The sequence below is a fragment of the Somniosus microcephalus genome, chromosome 14 (genome assembly GCF_052327205.1).
Source record: "Somniosus microcephalus isolate GS21.2 chromosome 14, FLI_Smic_1.0, whole genome shotgun sequence".
Lineage (NCBI taxonomy): Eukaryota > Metazoa > Chordata > Chondrichthyes > Squaliformes > Somniosidae > Somniosus > Somniosus microcephalus.
Window position 1 is genome coordinate 36,826,672 of NC_141000.1, and position 24,664 is coordinate 36,851,335.

A 24,664-nucleotide genomic window follows, 5' to 3' on the forward strand; every position below is an offset into this window, starting at 1 on the left:
ATGACTTATTCGGGTCAGTGTATTTAAATATTAATGTCACAGGTTCTGAGACTCTAACTAGAACAGTTAGCCTATTGACAGAATGGGCCAGATGTTGAAGGTTTTGGTATTGATTCCTTTTCTCTCTCTGCAGCACTTTTCTTGCTTCTGGCTTCTGAAGAAATAAGAGTGAGAAATATAACGGCCCGATATTCATGGGGAGGTGGGAAGGGAGCACAGTAGCGCGGGGAAAACCTAACAATTTGTGGGTTGCGGCGGTCCTGCCGAATTTAACGGCAGGGCCTCGTTATAATTTTTACTTCCGTTTCCTGCCCGGCAGCCATCCAGATTGACAGCCGGGAGAACCAGCGGCAGGAGGCCGCAGCCAGGTACCCTTGTGGATGGTCCCCGGTCATCGGATGGGGGGAGGGAGCGAGAGATCAGTGCTTGGGGAGGGGGGAAGCTACCGATCACTGGAGGGAGGGAGCAAGAGGTCGGGGCAAGAAGGGGGTAGGGCGGGTATGGGGGATGGGGAGCAAGCACTCCTGCTCCTCCTGGCCCACAAGGAGTGCTGGAGAAAGGCACTTACCTACTTGAGCCGGCAGCTCCCACCTCCCTTTCACTGCTGGATTTCCCGAGCCTGGAAAACCCACGCGGCAACTGTTAAATTTAAATCGGGCTCCCGATTGCACGGTGGGAGCCTGATTTAATGCTAATACAGTGACCCAACTCTCGAGGGCAGGACACTTGCACGACACAAAACCAGCCGGTGTAAAAACGGCAATGGGTGTGTATGCGGCATGTCGGGGACACCTTCTCCATTTATACATTTTTAACCGTCCCTGACCCTCTCCCGTCCTTCGTGGTGGTTGGGGGGTGGGGAAGGGGGAGTTAATATCGCAGCCAATCAGTTTCCTGTTGTCTAGTTTTTCCTTCCAATTATGCTAATGTCATGGACTCCTCAGAGTATGAGCCTCAAAGAGAGAAACCATTTCTGATCTTTGATCATTAGCACTGAGCACAAGCCATCTGTGGGTGTAGGACATCCCTTACGGCATTAGCTGAGTGAGTCATCTAGAACAGGAGTAGGCCATTCAGCCCCTCGAGCCTGTTCCACTATTCTATTCGATCATGGCTGATCTGTATCTTAACTCCATCTACCCGCCTTTGTCCCATATCCCTTGCTACCCTTACCCAACAAAAATCTATCAATCACAGTCTTGAACATTTCAGATGACCCACCATCCACAATCTTCAGAGGGGCAGATTTCCTGATTTCCCTTTGTGTGGAAAACGTGCTTCCTGATTTTCCTCCTAAATGGCCCAGCTCTAGTTCCTGGGATTTGTCTTGCCTCCTTCTCGCTGTTGCTCCATCTGCTGTGGCCTGTCCTTCTTGGGAATGGTCTGCAAATGTGACAGCTGTGTAAGAATTCTCATCACTTCTCTGATGGAACGCTCACCAAGGCATGCATGCATTGTGGGACAGTGTATCCGTTTAATTGATTAATTGAGCCCTTGTGCACAAGGTATTCCCCTTAGATTTATGAATGCAGTTTTAGGGTAAATATAGGACTACTGTTTGAAATGTAATAAATATACATTAATGGCAGGTTGCAGGCATCACACTTACCTTCACTGATCTTTTGGGGTCATTACACTTTGTCCTGCATTTGAGAGAGAGGACACTCGCTACCTGTGCCACTTCCTTCAAGTGGCAACCATACTGGCAGGTCTCTTGTCACCCATTCCCACTATCACACCACCCCCACACCCAGCACTCTCTGAAAAAGTTTGCTGCTTGTTCCTACTGGAGCCACATCTTCACCTTCCTGCATGCCGCTTCTGCTTTAAGAGCAGTCCAGCTTTAAATGCTGCAACTGCACCCTCAGTAGTACTTCCTCCGACCCTCTCCCCACCCCTTATTTTCCGGGCCTCCTTGGCAGCGTGCATCAATTGCTGGTGGGACTTGTGCTTTTGTCCCGCCCAGCAATATTCTAATGAGCTGACCCTATGGGATCAGGTCAGGGTCAGTGGACGGGCGGGAGCCCCATTCCCGCTATACAGCGGCAGCTGACTGTGGGGCTTTGAAGCTTAGAAGAAGAATTTTCTAAGACTGTGGAGAGTCTCTAGAAATCAGATTTAGAATGTAGAATTAGGTCGACCTGCAGAGGCTTCCATTTTCCTTTATGGAGGCTTTAGCACTGTAGCCCTGCTAACATGACTTGCGAAGCTCCATGTTGCAGAGCCCCATGGACTGACCTCTAGGTGACATTAACATGCATTTAAGGGGAAGCTAGATAAGAGCATGAGTGAGAAAGGAATAGAAGGATATGCTGATAGAGTGAGATGAATTAGGGTGGGAGGAGGCTTGTGCAGAGCATGAACAGCAGCATAGACCTGTTGGGCCGAATGGCCTGTTTCTGTGCTGTAATTTTTCTATGTAATTCTATGTAATCGATGCAAGGTAGAATCGGGTTACAAACTAGAAAGACTTACATTTATATAGCGCCTTTCACAACCTCAAGGCACTCTACAGCCAATGAAGTACTTTTGAAGCATAGCCACTGTTGTAATGGAAATGCAGCAGCCATACAGACAGCAAGCTCTCACAAACAGCAATGTGATAATGACCAGATAATCTGTTTTAGTGATGTTGATTGAGAGATAAATATTGGCCAGGACACCAGGGATAACTCCCCTGCTCTGCTTCAAAATGGTGCCATGGGATCTTTTACATCCACCTGAGAGCAGACGGAGTCTCGGTTTAACATTTCATCCGAAAGGCGGCACCTCCGCTGGTGCAGCACTCCCTCAGTACTGCACTGGAGTGTCTGCCTAGATTATGTGCTCAAGTCTCGAGTGGGATTTGAACCCACAACCTTCTGACTCAGAGGTGAGAGTGCTACCCACACAGCTGGCACTGCAGAAAGATAAAATCGGACCATGCAACAGTCATCCTGCTTATATGGGTCACCTATTGTGTTATGTTCAGGTCTTTGAAGATATTAACAACCACAAAAAACAACCCAAGAAGTTAGTTTGATCTTCAAAAACAAAGAGCCTCAGAAGTGAGATATGTATCTGCTGTCTGGCTATAGATGGAATCATCTGCTGATGTAATATGTGGCTTCATGAGGTACGCTTATAGTCTTGTCACAACGTCTGGGCTGAATGACACAGAGGGGCCTCTGAAGTTATGTGTGCATTTGTTAAAGGGTTATTGCATAATTAATTGACAGTCTGAGACTTCTACTTAGATCTCAGTCCGCATTGGATTAGGTAACAAGATAGGCGACATGTGTAATTAGAATAGTTTAGCTAAATTTGAATCGGAATTTGAATAATTACAGGTTAGGCATCTGTTCAAGTCTGAGAACAGCACAAAAATCTCCATAAGAACATTAATTGTGCCGAAGAAAATTGTGCAGATAGTCTTGCATGGTTGCAATCATATGGCATACCTTATGCAGATTATCATGAATCAAGTTTGCTATGTATGGCTATGTATATCAATCGTATGGCATACGTTATGCAGATTATCATGAATCAAGTTTGCTATGTATGGCTATGTATATCAGTCGTATGGCATACCTTATGCAGATTATCATGAATCAAGTTTGCTATGTATGGCTATGTGTATCAATCGTATGGCATACCTTATGCAGATTATCATGAATCAAGTTTGCTATGTATGGCTATGTATATCAATCATATGGCATACCTTATGCAGATTATCATGAATCAAGTTTGAATCCCAAGAAAGTGTAATAGTGTTTACAAAACAGCCCGTTTTGCAAGTGTAGCAAAAGGTCCCGATTACTGTACATCCAGATTACTGTACATAAATAGAACTGCAAAATATTACATTCTAAAGTATCTGCCTGCAGCAAAGGAGGTCGCAGGCGCTGTTTTGGAAACAGAAGAACTCTGTTTGCTAGCAGGAGACTTCCTGGAACTGCTTACTGACTGGATCTCGTCCAAGTGTCCAATAGACACGCACAGTGCAGCTCCAAACGACTTAACTCTACAAAACACTGAGAAGCTCCTGTGGAGGCTATACTGCTGGGATCATGTGAAGGATCTGGAAAGCAGTATGGGTGCTAAGTGCTGTACAGGCAAACTGTGAAGCCATAGCCTACCATGCGATGCCCATGATGAATCTTGCTTGGGCTTTGCTCTACTGTAAGGGTAATGAATTGGCATGGATCCAACATATCTTTCAGAGTGCATTTGAACATTCTTCCAATAATCTTCAGTCTGCACTGTCTTTCTACAATGTTGCCAATCATACTTGAGATCTTGAGCATGTCCTTTTATCCTTTGCTATACCTACAATATTAGTTATGTATAGGTTCCATGCCCCCCCCCCACCCCACTCACCCAGTTATTGTAACGAGTTCTTTTCTCCTGCTAAACGTTCTACACACCAAGCCCCCTACTTTGGTGTCATCGGAAAATTTCAATATCATTCGCTCTGATCAAGTCGAAATCACTGATATATATATTGAGAACTAATATATCAGCACTGACTGCTGGGCACTCCACCTCCGATCTTTCTCCAAGCCAAGTAACACTGGTTAACCCGAACCCTTAGATTCATCTCTGTCAACCAACTTTCTATCCATGCTGCTCCATTTTCTCTTACACCATACTCCTGAATTTTTGTAACATGCTTTCTGTGATACACCTTATCAAACACTGTCTGAAAATCCATATACACTAAACCTATTGCTTTCCCTCTATCCAACTGGTCACTTCTTTCAAAAAATCTCTTATTAGATTTGTCCAGCAGAACTTACCTTTCACAAATCCATGCTAGCTGTCCTTGATTAACCCATGAATTTCCAAAAGCTTACTCATTTGATCTTAAATTATGGATTCTACAGTTTGCTCACAACTGGAATTAGACTAACTGGTCTATAGTTATCGGGTTTATCCATGTCCAGAGATATTCCACCAGTCCTCCATACAATTTGCATATTTAAGGTGATTTAAAATCTGTGGCCAGAATCTCTGCTATCTCCTCTTTGACTTCCATTAATAGGCTAGGCACATCAATGGCCAGTGACTCAGCCAGTTTATCTTATGTTAATTGTTTCAGGACCAATTCCTCTTCTATCGCTATCAACAATTGTTCCAAATCCTCCTCTAGTATACCTACATTCTCACTTCCACTTTCACTTGTAAAAGCTGATACAAAGTATTTATTATTCTTGCCACATGTTCCACAACTAGATTCTTCCCTACGGCCACGATTTTCGGTTGCGGGTCCTGACCCCGCTGCTGGCTCCAGCCCGCTGTGTAGAATGAGTTTACGTTGCTTGAGCTTGTTGGCCGGCCAATTGAAGGAAGCGGGTCTGATGACGTCATATGATGACGCATCATCAGCCGCTTTCCTTAAAGGGACCATGCGCAAATTGATTTTGACAGTTGTGCTGTTGGTATTCTACAGCATTGAGGTGCTACAAACACTGACAAGCACTGCACAGAGGTGCACGGCTGCACCCAGGGAGGTTCTCTTCCCTTCCGATGGGCGGTAGAGACCCCCCAGGAGACCAACGCAGCCTGGTTGCACATTGCAGAGGAGGGCACAAGCAGGGATGTCGTCAGGAGGACCAGGCTGCAGTGGTGCAAACCTTTCAATTATCTCATTAGATCATGAAACATTACTGTCAAGCCACACTCAACCTCATCCTGCAGTGCCACTCATCACATCCCCATCACTCTGCCTTCCCTACCCTACTCCTGCACATCCTTACTCACACCAACTTACCTTGCACCTCCGCCCATCTCTCTCTATCTATATTATCACTTCACCATCTCACTAGCCACCCCTCACACTCACCCTCATCCTAGTCTAATCATACCAACTAACACACAAGGGTAGGCACTTGAATGTTTTAGCCAATGTTCATGTAAAGTTTCTGTTAATGTGGTGTCAAACATTGAAACCTTTATTTTCAACACTTTGCATTCTTGGACAGATTTGTGTGCACCTTTGGAAGAGGCTTAGTGAGTTGCAGTGAATGGTGGGACATAACGGTACCCCCCGCAATGGTCATGAGTGTGAAAGGAATGGCTTGGACATTGTAGGGATGCTTTATGGTGTTGGGTGTGGGGTGGTGCCAACTTGGCGCATTATGTGGCAGCCAGGGTGTACAGCGTCAAGTGAAGTAAATCTAGCCATGGTGAGGCAATGCCTGGCACCCCGGGCAGCAATATGGTTGGGTGCTGATGCCCTGTGTCCTGTGCAGCATTAGTTGATTGCGGAGAATGTTGGTGTTGTTGTTGGTGCTGCTGGTGTGCCTGGTGCTGCTGGTCGTGGTGGGATTCTGAGGACAAAGGTGAAATAGTTTCAAGGGCACCGATGCTGATGTAATAGATGGCAGGTGAACTTGAGATGACAGAAGCGATCTGTCAATGGTGAGAGAGGTTGTTCCAATGAGGTGACATTGGGTAGAGCGTTTACTCCAAACACTTGCAACCTGCATAAAGCTCAATCTGTCTTCCAAATGCAGTAAGCAACAGCTTCTGAGCTTGAAAATTGAACAGCTGTGAGATGGGAGTTTTTATAGCACAATTGCAGCTGTCAAGTAATGAGATGATCCCATGGTCATACAACTCCTGACCTCTTTAACTGATGTGATCCCCGAGCAGTGTGGACCCCGTGTGTGACCTTGTAAAATGGTACGGTGAGCTCAAAATACAGTTTAATGGGCTGTTAACAAGGTCATAATGACCTAAATTGCCTCTCCCGTCGCTGCGTGTCGGGCCTGTTCAGCCCTGGCAGAGCTGACATCTGGGAAAGTAGCGTGGTGGCAGGATGATAGCGGGTTCCCGACCGGCTGTCAGAAAAAAAACGCGCCCGCTGAACCCCCCGAAAAATTCCCCCCAACATCTCCGAGTGGTCCTACTTTCTCGTTAATTATTCCTTTTTTCTTGTGATATGCTTTATTTCCATCTCTCTCTCTCTTTCCCTTATATTTCTTTCTATGTTGCCTATTAGTTTTTTATATTCCCTTTTAGCCATTCAAATTTCTCTTTTCACTTCCCTATTGTACTTTTTATTTCATTTGGTGTTATCGGCCATAGTTTTATGATTTGCCTCCCTAAAAAGTTTCAGTTCAGTTTTAATCAAATTATAAATGGAATTTACTGCAGCTGGATGAATTTGGATAAATCCAAACAAGCTCAGATCAAATACACCCTAATGCCATCCACAATATGGAGACCACTGATTTAGGTCGAGGTTTTTCTTCTGACATCTGTCTAAAGAGCTTCTTTCATTCATTTTATTATCATCTGACATGAGTACAGTGTCACATAGTGCACGTGCAGGGGAATGAACTTCAAGTTGGTTCCAGTTCGGTGTCTAGCATTTGTTTTGGTCACAGAGACGGAACTTTGAATGACTTGGGTTTGAAGTGTGTCTGAAAATGCATCAGCAACTCTTGAGAATTTGGTAAGAAGTGTCAACTCCCACCCCACACCTGAGTGCAGTCAAGCTGTTGAACAAAATGTATCTCCTGAGAGGGGAACGGAAGGGTAATTGGAGATGTCAACCCATGCCATACCACGCTCACGCATCTCCCAGTGGCTATATCCAGAGGGTCACTGGAAGAAACTCACGATGAGATTGTCTTCCTGACCCTTCACTTAGGAATAGTACACAGCACAAGGATACCCCATGAGGGGTGAGAAAACTAGCTCATTTAATTATCATGATGCAAGTGATTACATAGGATTACACAGGATATACGGCACAGAAACAGGCCATTCGGCCCAACCAGTCCATGCTGGCATTTATGCTCCACACGAGCCTCCTCCCGTCTTTCCTCATCTAAATCTATCAGCATAACCCTCTGTTCCCTTTTCCCTCATATGCTTGTCTAGCCTCCCCGTAATCTATAGTATTCGCTTCAACCACTCCCTGTTCACAGAATCACAGAAACCCCACAGTGCAGATAGAGGCCATTTCGGCCCATCGAGCCTGCACCGACACATATCCCACCTGATCCCTGTAACCCCTACACCAACACATATCCCACCCTATCCCCGTAACCCCACGTATTTAATCCCCCTAACACTAAGGGTCAATTTATCATAGCCAATCAACCTAACCCGCACATCTTTGGACTGTGGGAGGAAACCGGAGCACCCGGAGAAAACCCACGCAAACACGGGGAGAATGTGCAAACTCCACACAGACAGTCACCCGAGGCCAGATTCGAACCCGGGTCCCTGGCGCTGTGAAGCAACAGTGCTAACCACTATGCCACCGTGTAGCGAGTTCCACATTCTCACCACTCTCTGGGTAAAGAAGTTTCTTCTGAATTCCCTATTGGATTTCTTGGTAACTATCTTATATTGATGGACTCTAGTTATGCTCTTCCCCACAAGTGGAAACATTGGGCTCGATTTTCATCGGGCCATTGAGGCGGGATTGGAGGCGTGTGGGGGGTTAAAATTGCAAAAACTGGCGGGCGGGCCCAGCCCGCCTCCATCCCACCTCCAAGCAATTTTCATTCATTCGTGTCTAATGGTCCCGTCTCCGTCCCGCCTCCAAGAGGCAGGATAGGCTGTTAAGGCCCTTAACAAGCACTAAATTGTCCCAATAATGCCATTTTGAAAGGCCTTTGTGATATTAACCCTTTTCCCACGTGAAGCACGCCTGTTCTGAAACACGACGGTGAAACCTGGCGGAAGTACAATTGGATTGCTGACTATCAGCTGCAGGTCAACGATTAAATAGGAGATTTGATCAGCCATCATTTGCAGGTGGCAGGACTTTGTTGTCTCAGGTCTGGGGGAACTTTTAGAAGGCATAACCACAGCTGTGGAAGTTTGGAGCCTGACACCCATCTCCAGTGTGACCTCCTGGGAAACCACTCTCGCCACCTTCACTGAGCGCTTCCTCAACTGGGGCATATACCAGAACAATAGGAGTCATTTATTTCCTTACCTTCTGGACATTAGATGAGGACGAAGACCAGCCGCGGCACCAGCAGAACCATCAACAGCAGCAGCACCAACAGCAGCAGCACCAACAGGAGTGCCAAGCTGCTGCTCAACCACCTGAAGCTGCACAGGCCAGAAGGGGCCAGCGCATGGAAGCCCGTCAGCGCAGGAGATACCACCCCAAACAGGGTCTACAGACACAGGGTCAGCTACCTCAACATGTCTGAGCAGCAGTGCCAAAGGTGGCACCAACTTTTGCGAGAGGAAATGGGTGACATCTGCGCAATGCTGCAACAAGACCTGCAGCCCAGAGGACCAGGTGGACAACCCTTACCAGTGGCCGTCAAAGTCACCACCTCAACTTTTTTGCCTCAGGCTCATTCCAGGGATCAGCAGCAGACATCAGCGGCATCTCCCAGGCGGCCGCACACACTTGCATCACGCAGGTAACCAATGCCCTCTTTGACATTGCGCACAATCACATCCATTTCACCAAGGATCAAGCAAGTGTCACGTCGCATGCGGTTGGATTAGCTAATCTGGCAGGATTTCCAAGGGTGAAGGGCGTCGTTGACTGCACACATGTGGTCCTTAAGACACCCCATCGCAATCCAGGTATTTTTGTCAACCGCAAGTGCTTCCACTCCATTAACGTTCAGCTGGTGTGTGACCACAAGAAGGAAATTTTGCATGTTTGTGCCAAGTACCCTGGCAGTTGCCATGACTCCTTCATACTGCGCCAGTCTAGTGTGCCTCCGCTATTCAGTCCACCAGACCAACTTAACGGATGGCTACTTGGAGACAAGGGCTATCCCCTGAAGACGTGACTAATGACGCCATTGAGGAGCCCGTCCAATGAAGCTGAGGAGAGCTACAACTCCAGCCACATGTCCACCAGAGCCATAATCGAGCAAACCATCAGTTTGCTGAAGATGCGCTTCAGATGCCTGGATAGATCAGGTGGAGTCCTGCAGTACTCAGCAGCCAGGGTCTCCAGAATCGTCGTGGTTTGCTGTGCACTTCACAACATGGCACAGCGTCGTGGCTTGCAGATTCCTGAGGACCAAGTGGCTCGTCACATATCCTCCTCAGATGAGGAGGAGGAGGAGGAGGAGGAGAGCAAAAACGAACATCTTGCAGAGGCCCATCAACCAGCGGCAGCAGTATACGAGAACATTGCTGCCCGGGATGCAAGGAACGCACTCAACTTGGCCAGATTTGCTTAGCCTAGCCAATCAAGCACTTTTGCCTCGCAGATTCTTACTTGAGCATCGACAATGGCCAAGAACCAACGGATTCCTAGCAATTTGACCACCATACTGACAATTGCAAGTAATCCTAAGCCCTCAAAGTGGAAGTCCCATTTGTGAAATGACACACACCACAACTACAGCAGTAGCCATCAGATTTTTTATTTACAGTAATCATCTGATGGCTTTTTAACATAAAACATCAAATTTCACCCAAGTGATGACCCTTGTGACTATTTGTGCAGTATCTTTCTCTTATGCGTGCTCCTGCGTGGTGCTTCCCCTGTGGCTTCAGCAGATGTGGAGGCCCCTTGCTCACTTTCTTGTTGCTCCTGTCTCACACCTTTGGCGGGCGTCCTCTGGGGTTGCAAACCTGTGAGGGCTTGTCAACAGTCTGCTGCTCCTGTGGCTGTGCAGGGGTTGAGACGCCGATCTCAGATGGGTGTGGACTCTGGTGGGGCTCTGACTGAGGGCTCTGCAGTGGCATGGAAGTGTGAGCGCTTGGAGAGGAGCCCCCACTTTCTTGATGTCTACCACCAACTTCCCTCTCATGGGTCAGGTCCCCCTCAGCACTTGCAAGTGGCTTGAGAGCACCTTGCTGCACATCAGGGGGGCCATGGGGACCCGTATCTGCACTGGCGTCCTACTCAGAAGGACTTCCATGAAGGTCTGGGTTCTCTGTTCAATAGATGACCATTGCTCCTCCAGAGATGTCATTCTATTCAGAACACTAACCATGTTTTCTGCACTCTGGTGACTTATTACCTCCATGGAGGTTGCCATCCTTTCCATTGTGATGCATTCATGCGCCAATGACTCCACAAATGCTCTACTCATGTTCGCAATGGACTCCATTCGCTCCACACTCGCAGCGACCCTGGAGACAAAACCTGCCAGAGACTCTTGCATCTGTTCCTGGAGTTCCAGCACCGCTGATCTTGTAGATGGACCCAGAGGCAGAGGGTCGACATGCAGCTGAGCCGAGCTGGCAGAGTCCTGGGCCCTCCAAGTAGGACACTCCACTGCTGTCCCTGTCTCCACAATCTGCTGATGCTCACTTGTGAGCTGTGATACACCAGGTGACAACATTACTCTATCTCGCGATGGTCCCACCGAGGTGTGAGTGTCTGTGCTGGTGCTGGGTGCGCTGAATTCTGCTGACGCTGTGCCCTCAGAGGTTGCAGCTTCCTCTGAGGAGTCTGGATGCTCAGGCTCTTCCTCCTGGCTAGTGGGGACGGGTGTTTGCGATGGTCCTGTGGGGGAGTAAAGGAAAGAGTCAGAGATGTGATGGCAAGGTTACATGCACATTGCATATTGCAGATGATCAGAGCTATCACTGTGATGCTATGAAAACAACTGACAACACACAGAGAGGGCCTTTGGTCTTGCCACCTCACTCCATCTGTGTCCCAATTTGGTGTCATCCACTGTTAGAGCTTCAGAATCATTATCAGCGACTCATGCAATGTCATTGAGAGAGATGGAAAACTATTCTGTCACCAGCTTGCTGTGATGCATCCATCTGTCTGTCCCCCACTTGCGCATCGTCCTCCACTCCCATGATCTCCAGGACCGCATCCTCCCAGGGGATGAGGTGGGCTACTGAGGGTGGCCCTCCTCCTGTCCTCGCTCTTTCTCTCTTATTGTGAGCTCTCTTTTCCTGCAATGAGGGAGACAAGTGGAGGTTGAGTGAGAATGAAGGAGTGAGTGTAGAGAATCCATAGTATAGATGCTTAGAAGGAGACAAAGATGGAGTGAGGTGGCAAGACCAAAGGCCCTCCCTGTGTGTTGTAAGTTGTTTTCATAGCATCACAGTGATAGGGAGAGTGAGGGCTGCATAGTTGAATAGTTAGGTGAATGTGACCATAGAGAGAGAGGGAATGGGTAAGGGTGCATGGATGTCAATGTCAAGTGGGATGTGGAGGAAGAGATTGCTAAAGCTGAGTGCTGGTGAGGAAAGGCAATGGGGACCAGATTGAGGGTGAAGGAAAATTCATACTCACTTTTCCAGTGTGCAGAAGGTCATGAAATCTCTTCCTGCACTAAAGCCAGGTTCTGCAGGTTACTGGCAATGATTTGACCTCCTCTGCCAGCTGGATCCACACAGCCTTGGTCTGCTGGGGAGGCTTCTTCCTCCCTGAAGAAGGGAAGAGCACCTCTTTATGTGCTCTTGCTCCCTCTACTAAAGCCTGCAGGGCAACGTCATCGAAGCGGGGTGCAGACCTAGGCCTCTGGCTGGCCATTCTTCCTCCAGGACCCTCTCACTGCAAAGGCCAAAAGTTTGGCCGTCTGCAGAACAAGCAAGGCTTGTTGCAGACCTTAAATGTAGCAGCAATGTTGACGTCATCGGAGGCGACTTTCAGACTGGAAAAACTCATTGGCCATGGGTTCCCTCACGTTGGAACTCAATTGGTCAATTAAGTTAAAATCGCATCATTCTCCCACATCGATTTAGATTTGGGTGGCTAACACGAAATGCGGATTACACGACCCCAGCTCGCCCCTGAATCAAAATCCAGCCCATTCTCTCTGTATCCACTTTATCAACATTTTTCATAATTTTAAAGACCTCTATTAGGTCACCCCTCAGCCTTTTTTTTTTCCAAGAGTAAAGAGACCCAGCCTGTTCATCCTTTCCTGATATGTATACCTTCGCATTTCTGGTATCATCCTTGTAAATCTTCTCTGCACCCTCTCCAGTGCCTCTATATCCCTTTTATAATATGGCGACCAGAATTGTACACAGTACTCTAAGTGTGGTCTAACCAAGGTTCAATACAAGTTTCGCATAACTTCCCTACTTTTCAATTCTATCCCTCTAGAAATAAACCCTAGTGCTTGGCCTTGCTAACCTGTGTCGCAACTTTTAGTGATTTGTGTATTTGTACTCCGAGATCCCTTTGTTCCTCTACCCCACCTAGACTCGCACCCTCCAAATGATAAGTGACCTCCCTATTCTTCCTACCAAAATGTAATACCTCACATTTATCTGTGTTGAAATTCATTTGCCAATTATATGCCCATTCTGCATGTTTATTAATGTCCTCCTGTAACTTGTTGCAGTCCTCCTCAGTACTGATTATCCCCCCCAATTTGGTGTCATCCACAAATTTAGAAAATGGCCCAGAAATTCGGGTCGGGGGCTTCCCGCGGGTGCAAGCCCCCGACCTGCACTTACCTTGCGTGCCGGCAGTTGAGCTGTAGGGCCCCATGGAATTGCGCTCCAGGGCCTGGCCCAGCTGCCGGCGCACTGTGCTTGCGTGTCCCAGGGGCGCAGTTAGTGCAATGCGTCCCCTGGGATCACGTGAGCCATGGGCAGCCAATCGGAGGAGGGAAAAGCCCATTCATAAGATTGACAGGAAGATCTGTCAAAACTTATAAATACTACGGCCCCAAAATAGCAGTAAACCTTCAAATAATTTTTTTTTTAAACCACACTTTTTAAGTAAACTATAAATTACATTAAATAACTATTTTAAACAATAATTTAAATTTTTGAAAAAAATAATTTTATATTCTAACGGGGCTAAAAATAAACTTACCTTGCTTTAAAGTATTTCAAAATAATAAACCTGTGGAAAAAATGTTTTAATTTTAATTAATTGACCACTTAACTTGTAAAAAGCAGGCCTTACGCCTGCTTTTTACATTTCTAAATCCTGCAGGCTTACGATCCCGGGAAAACCTGCAAAAAAAACCTAAGTTCAAAGCGCACGTGCAGCCTCTCCTGCGCACGCGTTTGACCTCTGAACCTCTTCGTTCAGAGGATTGGAAGTGCCGGTTTCCCGCGCATGCGCAGTGCATGCAGAAAACCGACACTTCCATTCGGCCTACGGGTGAGTACCCCTTGCGTACTCACCCGTGGAGACCCGAATTTCTGGGCCATTGTGGTTTTGATTCCTAAGTCTAAATTCTTAATATAAATTGTGAACAGCAGTGGTCCCAGCACTGATCCTTGTGGACCACCACTACCCACCTTCTGCCACTGTGAATAGCTACCCTTTACCCCTGCTCTCTGCTTTCTGTCCTGAAGCCAGCCAGCAATCCATTCTGCTACTTGTCCCCTGACTCCACATTCTCTGTGATTGAAATCACATAAAAAATACATTCCACCAAATAAGGAAGAAAAGACAAAAAAAAGCTTAAAAACACCGCCATTTTCTAGCGTTGAAAGCTGGATACATTTTTAGCTTTGAGTCCTTTCAATGCACTTTGTGAAAAGACAAAAATACTCTCATGGTTATTAAGAGCTCCAGACGACAGGAAACCCAGAGCAGTATAATCAGATCCAGAGGCCCAAGCCTCAGGAAGTCCTATAAATAGACTGTGTATGAATCACAGCAATCCGCCCAGTTTCACCTGTCCCCTCGATCGGCTCCCACACAATCTTATTACAGTACTGAGCTCCAGTTTGTGGTGCTCAATCTTCACCCACCTTGCTGAATAAACAGGAATCACAAATGGACAGTTCTGTACAATAAAGACTGAACTGCACTGTGACTAAGGCTTTAAAGGGGCACCGCCTTCATGATGCGTGTTGAAATCGCTGTTTTAAATTGACTAAAAATATTACAGAACATCACCACTTGTGTGATCACAACGTACGTTCAATAGGAAACACATGACTGAAACTACGAATTGGTGGTATTTGTTTCGTTAATTAGAAAAAGGATTAGACAAAAATCTTTGGAGTTCACAAAGGCACAAAGTAGTGATGTAAACTGCGTTAAAGTGCAGCACTGCCTCACTTGGGTACGGCAGTGTTGTGATGGAAATGATCCTCAGCTCTTCTCCTTGTTTCTACACTTCAAAAAAAAGGTTTGCCATACAATTTTTCATGATGACACTTCCCCCTTAAGGGAAGTGTGAATCCAGCACACAGCATAATTTGCCTGTGAGCCATTTTATTATGCTGAATCCACTGAATTCATAATTCTACATGATAAGTAGAAACCATAAACACTGGGTACTTATGAATGGTTTCAATTGTGAATTTATAGCCCTAACAATCTTACTATTAGCAGAACTTTATTTTCTTTATGTCTCATCTGTGAGCTAACATAAGGACATGAAAAAGACTGACGTTTAACCCGTGGAAAATGGGCAAAGCACCAGCAGTGACCCCTCCCCTCTCCACTCCCAGAGGAAATACACTGCAAGCACACAGCAAACTTACCAATAACATAGCCTGTGTCTGGGGGGGAAATAGAACTGTACCTCATGATTAGGCTAACAGTTCCAGCCTTTATCGCGTCACTTACGTCAGATTGTTCCTTCCTTCAGTCAAATGAACGCCTACAGCCCACACCAAGCAGCAAGTCTATTTTTTGTCCCTGGTATTTCTCTTAGGGCCTCTTGTGCACATTACCATCTGTTGTCTTTTAGGCCCTCTTTATTATATGCTTCAAAATAAACAAAGAAAGACCATGCATTGTATACAGCTCCTTCCATCACCTCACGATGTCCCAAAGAGCTTCACAGCTAATGAAGTACTATTGAAGTGTAGTCAGCATTGTAAGGTGGGAAACACGGCAGCCAATTTGCGCACAGCAAGCTCCCACAATCAGCAAACAGTTGCGTATGGTAGCATAGTGGTTATGTTACTGAACTATTAATTCAGAGGCCTGAATCTGGAGACGTGAGTTCAAATCCTACCATGGCAGTTTGTGAATTTGAATTCAGTTAATTAAATAAATCTGGAATAAAAAGCTAGTATCAGTAATGGTGACCATGATACCACCGGATTGTCGTAAAAGTCCAACTGGTCCACTGATGTCCTTTAGGGAAGGAAATCTGCCGTCCTTACCCGACTCCAGACTGTGACTCCAGACCCACAGCAATGTGGTTGACTCTTAACTGCCCTCTGAAATGGCCTAGCCACTCAGCTGGATCAAAGTGCTACAAAAAAGTATAATACGAAAAAAAAGCAAAATACTCTGGATGCTAGAACTCTGAAATAAAAAAAGAAAATGTTGGAAATACTCAGCAGGTCAGGCAGCATCTGTGGAGGGAGAAAAACAGAGTTAACGTTTCAGGTCGATGACCTGTCGATGACCTGACCTGCTGCGTAGTTCCAACACCTTCTGTTGTTAATAAGAATAAAACCAGACGGATCACCCAACATTGACCTAGGCACCAGCTTCGAACATGACAAAGGCACACCAAGCCCAGTCGACCCTGCAAAGTCCTCCCCACTAACATCTGGGGACTTGTGCCAAAATTGGGAGAGCGGTCACACAGACTAGTCAAGCAACAGCCTGATATAGTCATACTCACAGAATCATACCTTTCAGCTAACGTCCCAGACTCCTCCATCATTATCTCTGGGTCTGTCCTGTCCCACCAGCAGGACAGACCCACCAGAGGTGGTGACACAGTGGTATACAGTCGGGAAGGAGTGGCCCTGAGAGCCCTCAACATTGACTCCGGATCCCATGAAGTCTCATGGCATCAGGTCAGACATGGGCAAGGAAACCTCCTGCTGATTACCACCTACCATACTCCCTCAGCTGATGAATCAGTACTCCTCCATGTTGAACACCACTTGGAAGAAGCAATGAGGGTAGCAAGGGCACAGAGTGTACTCTGGGTGGGGGACTTCAATGTCCATCACCAAGAGTGGCTCGGTAGCACCACTACTGCCCGAGCTAGCGAGTACTGAAGAACGTAGTTGCCAGACTGGGCCTGCGGCAGGTGGTGAGAGAACCAACACGGGGGAAAAACATACTTGATCACGTCCTCACCAATCTACCTGTCACAGATGCATTGGTAGCCGTGACCAGCGCACAGTCCTTGTGGAGACGAAGTCCTGACTTCACAGAGAACACCCTCCATCGTGTTGTGTGGAACTACCACCATGCTAAATGGGACAGATTCAGAATAGATCTAGCAGCTCAAAATTGGCATCCATGAGACGCTGTGGGCCATCAGCAGTAGCAGAATTGTATTCCACCACAATCTGTAACATCATGGCCCAGCATATCCCTCACTCTACCATTACAATCAAGCCAGGTGACCAACCATGGTTCAATAAGGCGTGTAGAAAAGCATGCCAGAGCAGCACTAGATGTACCTGAAAATGAGGTTCCAACCTGGTGAAGCTACAATACATGCATACTAAACACCGGGAGCAGCATGCTATAGACAGAGCTCAGCGATCCCACAACTAATGGATCAGATCAAAGCCCTGCAGTCCTGCCACATCCAGTTGTGAATGGTGGTGGACATTTTTGTGGTGCTCAGTTTGGGTCCACCAGGACCACTCAGTTCCAGACCCCATTACAGCCTTGGTCCAAACATGGACAAAAGAGCTGAATTCCAGAGGTGAGGTGAGAGTGACTGCCCTTGATATCAAAGCAGCATTTGACTGAGTGTGGCATCAAGGAGCCCGAGTAAAATTGAAGTCAAAGAGAATCCGGGGAAAACTTTCCACTGGCTAGAATCAGACAGAAAGCAGAGAGTTGGGATAAATGGTTCATTCTCAGGCTGGCAATCAGTAACTAGTGGTGTTCCGCAGGGGTCAGTGCTGGGTCCCCAACTCTTTACAATCTATATTAACGATTTGGAGGAGGGGACCGAGTGTAACATATCAAAGTTTGCAGATGATACAAAGATGGGAGGGAAAGTAGTGAGTGAGGAGGACATAAAAAACCTGCAAAGTGACATAGACAGGCTAAGTAAGTGGGCAGAGATTTGGCAGATGGAATACAATACTGGAAAGTGTGAGGTTATGCACTTTGGCAGGAAAAATCATAGAGCAAGTTATTATCTTAATGACAAGAAACTGGAAAGTACTGTAGTACAAAGGGATCTGGGGGTCCTGGTGCACGAAACTCAAAAAGTTAGTATGCAGGTGCAGCAAGTGATCAAGAAGGCCAATGGAATGTTGGCTTTTATTGCTAGGGGGATAGAATATAAAAACAGGGAGGTATTGCTGCAGTTATACAAGGTATTGGTGAGACCGCACCTGGAATACTGCATACAGTTTTGGTGTCCATACTTAAGAAAAGACATACTTGCTCTCGAGTCAGTACAAAGAAGGTTCACTCGGTTAATCCCGGGAATGAGGGGGTGGTCATATGAGGAGAGGTTGAGTAGATTGGGACTCTACTCATTGGAGTTCAGAAGAATGAGAGGCGATCTTATTGAAACATATAAGATTGTGAAGGGGCTTGATCGGGTGGATGTGGTGAGGATGTTCCCAATGATGGGTGAAACTAGAACTAGGGGGCATAATCTTAAAATAAGGGGCTTCTCTTTCAAAACTGAGATGAGGAGAAACTTCTTCACTCAGAGGGTGGTAGGTTTGTGGAATTTGCTGCCCCAGAAAGTTGTGGAAGCTACATCATTAAATACATTTAAAACAGAAATAGATAGTTTCCCAGAAGTAAAGGGAATTAAGGGTTACGGGGAGCGGGCAGGAAATTGGACATGAGTCTAGGTTCGGAATGGTCATGGCCCTGTGGGTAGCGGAGCGGGCCCAGGGGCCGTGTAGCCTGGTTCTGTTCCTACTTCTTGTGTTCTAATTCTGTGTTAGATTTCAGGAGATGGTTTTATTCCTGTTCCTGGCTGGGGTGGAGATCACCTTTACAGAAGGTAAGTACTGTAGAAAATATAGGGACAGAGTGATCTCCTGGAAGAGTTTCGATCGCCTAGATGGGTCGGAGAGGAATTTCCCAGATTTTTTCTCCCAAATTGGCCATTGGGTTTTTTATCTGGTTTTTCGCCTCTCCCGGGAGATCACATGGGTTTGGGTGGGATGGAGAGTGATAGAAGATTTGAGGTTAGGATCAGATCAGCCATGATCTTATTGAATGGTGGAGCAGGCTCGAGGGGCCAGTTGGCCTACTCCTGCTCCTATTTCTTATGTTCTTATAACTAGCACAAAGGAAGATTGTTGTGGTTGTTGGAGGTCAATCATCACAGCCCCAGGACATCGCTGCAAGAGTTCATGAAGACAATGTCCTAGGCCTAACCATCTTCAGCTGCTTCATCAATGAACTTCCCTCCATCATAATGTCAGAGGTGGGGATGTTCGCTGATGACTGCACAGTGTTCAGTTCCATTTGCAATTTCTCAGATAATGAAGCAGTCCGTGCCCACATGCAGCAAGACCTGAACAGCATCCAGACTTGGGCTGATAAGTGGCAAGTAATATTCACACCACACAAGTGTCAGGCAATGTCCATCTCCAACAAGAGAGCCTAACCACCTCCCCTTGACATTCAATGTCATTACCATCGCCGAATCCCCCAGCATCAACATCCTGGGGGGTCACCATTGACCAGAAACTAAACTGGACCAGCCACATAAATACTGTGCCTAGAAGAGCAGGTCAGAGGCTGGGTATTCTGCGGCGTGTGACTCACCTCCTGACTCCCCAAAGCTTTTCCACCTTCCAAGGCACAAGTCAGGAGTGTGATGGAATACTCTCCACTTGCCTGGATGAGCTCAGTTCCAACAACACTCAAGAAGCTCGACACCATCCAGGACAAAGCAGCCCGCTTGATCGGCACCCCATCCATCACCTTATATATTCACTCCATCCACCACCTGTGCATTATGGCCACAGTGTGTACCATCTACAAAATGCACTACATCAACTCACCAAGGCTTCTTTGGCAGCACCTCCCAAACCCGTGACCTCTACCAACTAGAAGGACAAGGGCAGCAGGTGCATGGGAACACCATCACCTCCAAGTTTCCCTCCAAGCCACACACCACCCTGACTTGGAATTATATCGCCGTTCCTTCATCGTCGCTGGGTCAAAATCCTGGAACTCCCTCCCTAATAGCATTGTGGGAGTACCTTCACCACATGGACTGCAGCGGTTCAAGAAGGTGGCTCACCACCACCTTCTCAAGGGTAATTAGGGCTGGACAATAAATCCTGGCCTTGCCAGCAACGCCCACATCCCATGAATGTATAAATAAAATTTTTAAATGACCAGATAATCCATTTTAGTGATGTTGGTTAAGGAATAAATATTGGCCAGGATACTGGGGGTATCTCCCTTGCTCTTCTTCCAAATAGTGCCATGGATCCTTTACGTCCACCTGAGAGAGCAGACGGGGCCTCGGTTTGATGCCTCATCCGAAAGACAACAGTGTAGCACTCCCTCAGTACTGCACTAGAGTGTCGGCCTAGATTATGTGCTGAAGTCTCTGGAGTGGGCCTTGAATCCACAACCTACTTATTCAGAGGCACTGCTAAGGCTGACACACAACTCCTTTCTTATCATTGAACTGAAATAAAAAATAAATAAAACAATTAAAAGTATATTCTAGGCATACCATTACTCAAAATAGCATGTACATGCTAATAAAATTACTTTTATTACATTATATTTTTGGCCTCAGTTGCCATCTTCATCACACTTCATCATCATTCTATATATAGGACAGTCATGATAGAGTACATTTATTTTAACAAGCAACTGAATTGGCTGAAAGCATCAGCTTATTATGAGTTGCAATGGGAAGCTAACATGAAAAGGAATGACAGTGCCTTCAGTGGTTTGATCATTTTCTTAAATGTTGTTAAGCAGGACTTTGAAGAATTCAGTTCTAGGATTGCAACAGATGGAATGTGGGGAAAGAAAGGAAACTAAGATGGAAAGACTTTGACGCACATTCTCCAAAACCTTGCAAATTTCTCATTTTCAAGTATTTATCCAATTCCCTTTTAAAAGTTACTATTGAATCTGTTTCCACCACCCTTTCAGGCAGTGCACTCCAGATCACAACAACTCGTGCGTAAAAAAATTCTCCTCATCTCCCCTCTGGTTCTTTTGCCAATTACCTTAAGTCTGTGTCCTCTGGTTACTGACCTTCTTGCCACTGGAAACAGTTTCTGCCTATCTACTCTATCAATACCCTTCATAATTTTGAACACCTCTATTATATTTCCCCATAACCTTCTCTATTGAAACAATCTACTGAAACAATAGTGCAATCTACTCGCACTATTAAACCCATCCGTGCCATCCCACCCACCTCTCGGCAGCTACACGTCTCCTGGGACAGGCAGAGCAAAGAAGAAATAACCGTAGGCCAATTTAGGGGAAAAAACTCTGGGAAATTTCTTGCGGACCCCCAAAGGTAATCAAGCAAATTCACTGATACCTCGATCCCCGTCAACCTACCTACCTGCCATAACTGGAGTTACCTTCCACTCGCAGGAAGTCGACCCTCCTGTCTTTGGTGAAATGAATGGTTTATTAATTGACCTGTAGTAGGTGTGGCAGATACCCAGGTGACATGTGAGAGAAATGGGCTAGAAGAAAGGTTTAGTGAAGGGACAATAAGGGACAGTCAAACCATGAGAGGTTATGACTCATTAATCTGAATAGCTAACACTGTGGCCACACCATTACTACCTGTGGGCTCAATAGCATCCTTCTTACTGAGCATGAAGGGAGTGCGCTGTCCCAGTATCGCAGTCCCACCCTCTCTGCCTGGTTATGTCATGCCTTTTGCTTTTGAAGGGGTTCCATTATAAAGATTGTGGATTCAACGGGTGGGAGCATTTTGTCACTGCTGCCTATTCTGCAAACACAAAACTCAGATTTTCCATCTGGGATGTCACAGCATGTTGTTGTTTCAGCCTGGTCTCCAGTGGTTTCGTTCCACACATGTACAAGTTTTACCAGAGGGCAGATTGTTGATTAAAGAATGTGGAATTCCTTCCTCTTAGTCTACATTTTGGGAAAGGGCATTTTTCAGTTTCAGATCGCGTTGAAATTCTGGGACTCCATGTTGCAACTGACCCATGTATAAAATGTTGTGAGACGGTGTATAAATGTTTATATTTTGTGAAATAAGATATACTAGCTTCACAAAGAATCATAACATATTCTGCCAGTCATTGAGGAATGTTTTTTGATTGTGCATTACACAACTGGCTTGCAGTACAAACAGCTCAAAGCAATTTACGTCAAAGTAACGTACTGCAGCCCCTCATCAGTGATTGAATTGTAGATTCTTTGACACATGCGAGCTGATTATGGCCTTGAAATTACTATTGGTGATATTAGCCAATGAACATTCAATACATTTGCACAATATTCCACTCCAGAGACTTGAGCACTTAATCCAGGCTGACAATCCAATGCAGCACTGAGGGAGCATTGCTGTCTTTTGAATGAGACCGAGGCTGCCCTCTCAGGTGGACATAAAAGATTTGGTGACACTATTTCGAAGATGAGCAGGGGAGTTCTCCTGGCCAATGTTTATTCCTCAACCAACATCACTAAAACAAATTCTCTGGCCATTATCACATTGCTGTATATGGGACTTTGCTGTGCACAAAATTGGCTGTTGCATTTCCTACATTACAACAGTGACTACAAATCAAAAAGTATTTCATTGGCTGTAAAGTGCTTTGGGATGTCCTGAGGTTGTGAAAGGCGCTATATAAATACAACATTCCTCTATCTGCTACTTTAGCGGAGGTGTTAACCTAAGTTTAAAAAAACATGGACATTAAAGTAGCAGGCCAGGAATATGTGAGATAATCCCGTGTTTCCGTCTTCTCAGTGATCGTGGGTTTGAAATAGAGTTACAGTACATCGCTGTAGTTCTGATTCTCCGATCGGAGCTTGCAATGAGCTCAGCTCCCAGCTGGGAACCCAGGATCAGGGAACTAGGCCTATTATACGAATGCTTTGGGCATCCATCTGCTAATATCACCGCCAGCCAATGTTAAGCTTCTGATTTTAAATGTAACATGTTTTTACAATGATCACCAAGCTGCAGTCTGATCAATTTACCTGGAATATAAAAACAATAACCACATCTGTCTTCATGACAAATTCATAACAGATTGATGTAAATTGCATAGATTATCACATATGCCCCTTTATTATATTAGATTTTGTTTATTATGGCCACAAAATGCTTAAACACGGCAATTTTTTATATTTGTTCTCAGGATATGGGTGACACTGGCAAGATCGCATGTATTGCCCCATCCCTGGTGGCCCTGAAAAGATGGTGGTGGGTGTAGTGATCAATAACATGTCATTCTGTGGTGGACACTAGGTGGAACAGTAGAGCTGTATATAGCTGTATGTATAAGACTACACTACCCAGCTATACATTATATTAAGACTACATTACCCATGAGGCTAGGCTACCCACAAGGCAGCAGTCAAGATGGAAGCCTCTACAAGATGCTGTACAAGTCCACATGTGCTCAATAAAAGTAACTAGCAAAAGCTAGCTGTGTTCATAATAAGAATGTCTAGTTATTAATGAACACAACAGTGGGTATTATCTTTGAACCACTGCAGTCCTTGTTAGTGATAGAGCTCGCACCAAGGTAGGGAATTCCATGATATTGACCTAGCAATGATGAGTGGCATTATATGTCCACATCAGGATAGTGTATGACTTGGAGATGATAGTGTTTCCACGACATTGCTGCTCTTGTCCTTCTCGATGGTAGAGGTCACACAAGACATAAGTATCTGGAGAAAATGTTTTGAATTCAGTGAATTGCTCCCAATGAGTCAGTTGGTGAAGGCTCAGTTCTTGTCTTGTGTTGAGCTAGTGTCCCATGAGCTGAAGTGACAATAAGGGCCTCTATTGACCTCTGCCCCACTGGGTTGTAGAAGGGGAACATCATCCAATGTGCCCACTCCTGATCAGTGTCTACTAACCCTGCTGAAAAGTGTCTGTATGTCGACTGTATGTTAATGATCCTGATGAGCTGGCAGGGTCCTATAGCCTAGCTCCTCAGGATCAATACATTGGATGAGGAGAGCATTGGAATCACCAGTGATGGTCCCTACAGTTGAATACCCTGCTAACAACACTCACTTTGCAGGCTGATACATGAAAACTCATTGGGCTACTGAGGGTGCCAGCACGAGTGGAACTTGTACCCCAATATTAGCCATTACCTATAGGGCAGGAGCAATAAGGCTTTAGAAGGATGTGCAGTATTGTTATGTCTTAATCTTTCACACTAATCTGTTATTTTTGTCCCATTCAATGCAAAAGAACACCGTGCACCATTTTAAATACCACACACAAATAATGAATTGATGTGTCCTTGTAAACAAAACAATAAAGGTTTGCCTAAAAAAATATTTCCGTGAACATTCCCTTTTCATTTCCATTTTTAGCTGGATTTGCAGGGCAGTGCAAGAGCATGGTTTTTGCCCTCAGGTGAGAAGGCACTTGTTAAATTTACCGTAGGCCCGGGTTAAAAATCCAGCCGCCTTGAGGTAACCCAGCAGAGAATTCATCAAATATATCAGACTCAAGGGTGACAGATACAAGTGCCCAGCAGCCTGTGACCTTGACTTTGTGAAGTGTGTACCATTACCAGTGAGCTATAGCTGGAACCTTTGCTGAGGCTGCAGAAAGCACTGTCCCTTTCAGTGCGCTGGTAATCTGCTGGGGTACTGATGATCGGGAGGCTCTTGGCCTTTAAGTACTTTATAAATTAATAGTGCATTACTTACAGTAGT

At 45.8% G+C, this 24,664-nt stretch overlaps 1 long non-coding RNA gene across 1 annotated transcript; it reads left to right on the forward strand.

The window, feature by feature from the left end:
• Positions 1 to 17: 17 nt before the first annotated feature.
• On the forward strand, positions 18 to 23,427 carry LOC147107456 (uncharacterized). Its single transcript, XR_015080810.1, has 2 exons — positions 18 to 368; positions 23,119 to 23,427. It is a non-coding gene; the product is annotated as an uncharacterized LOC147107456 (long non-coding RNA).
• Positions 23,428 to 24,664: the final 1,237 nt, after the last annotated feature.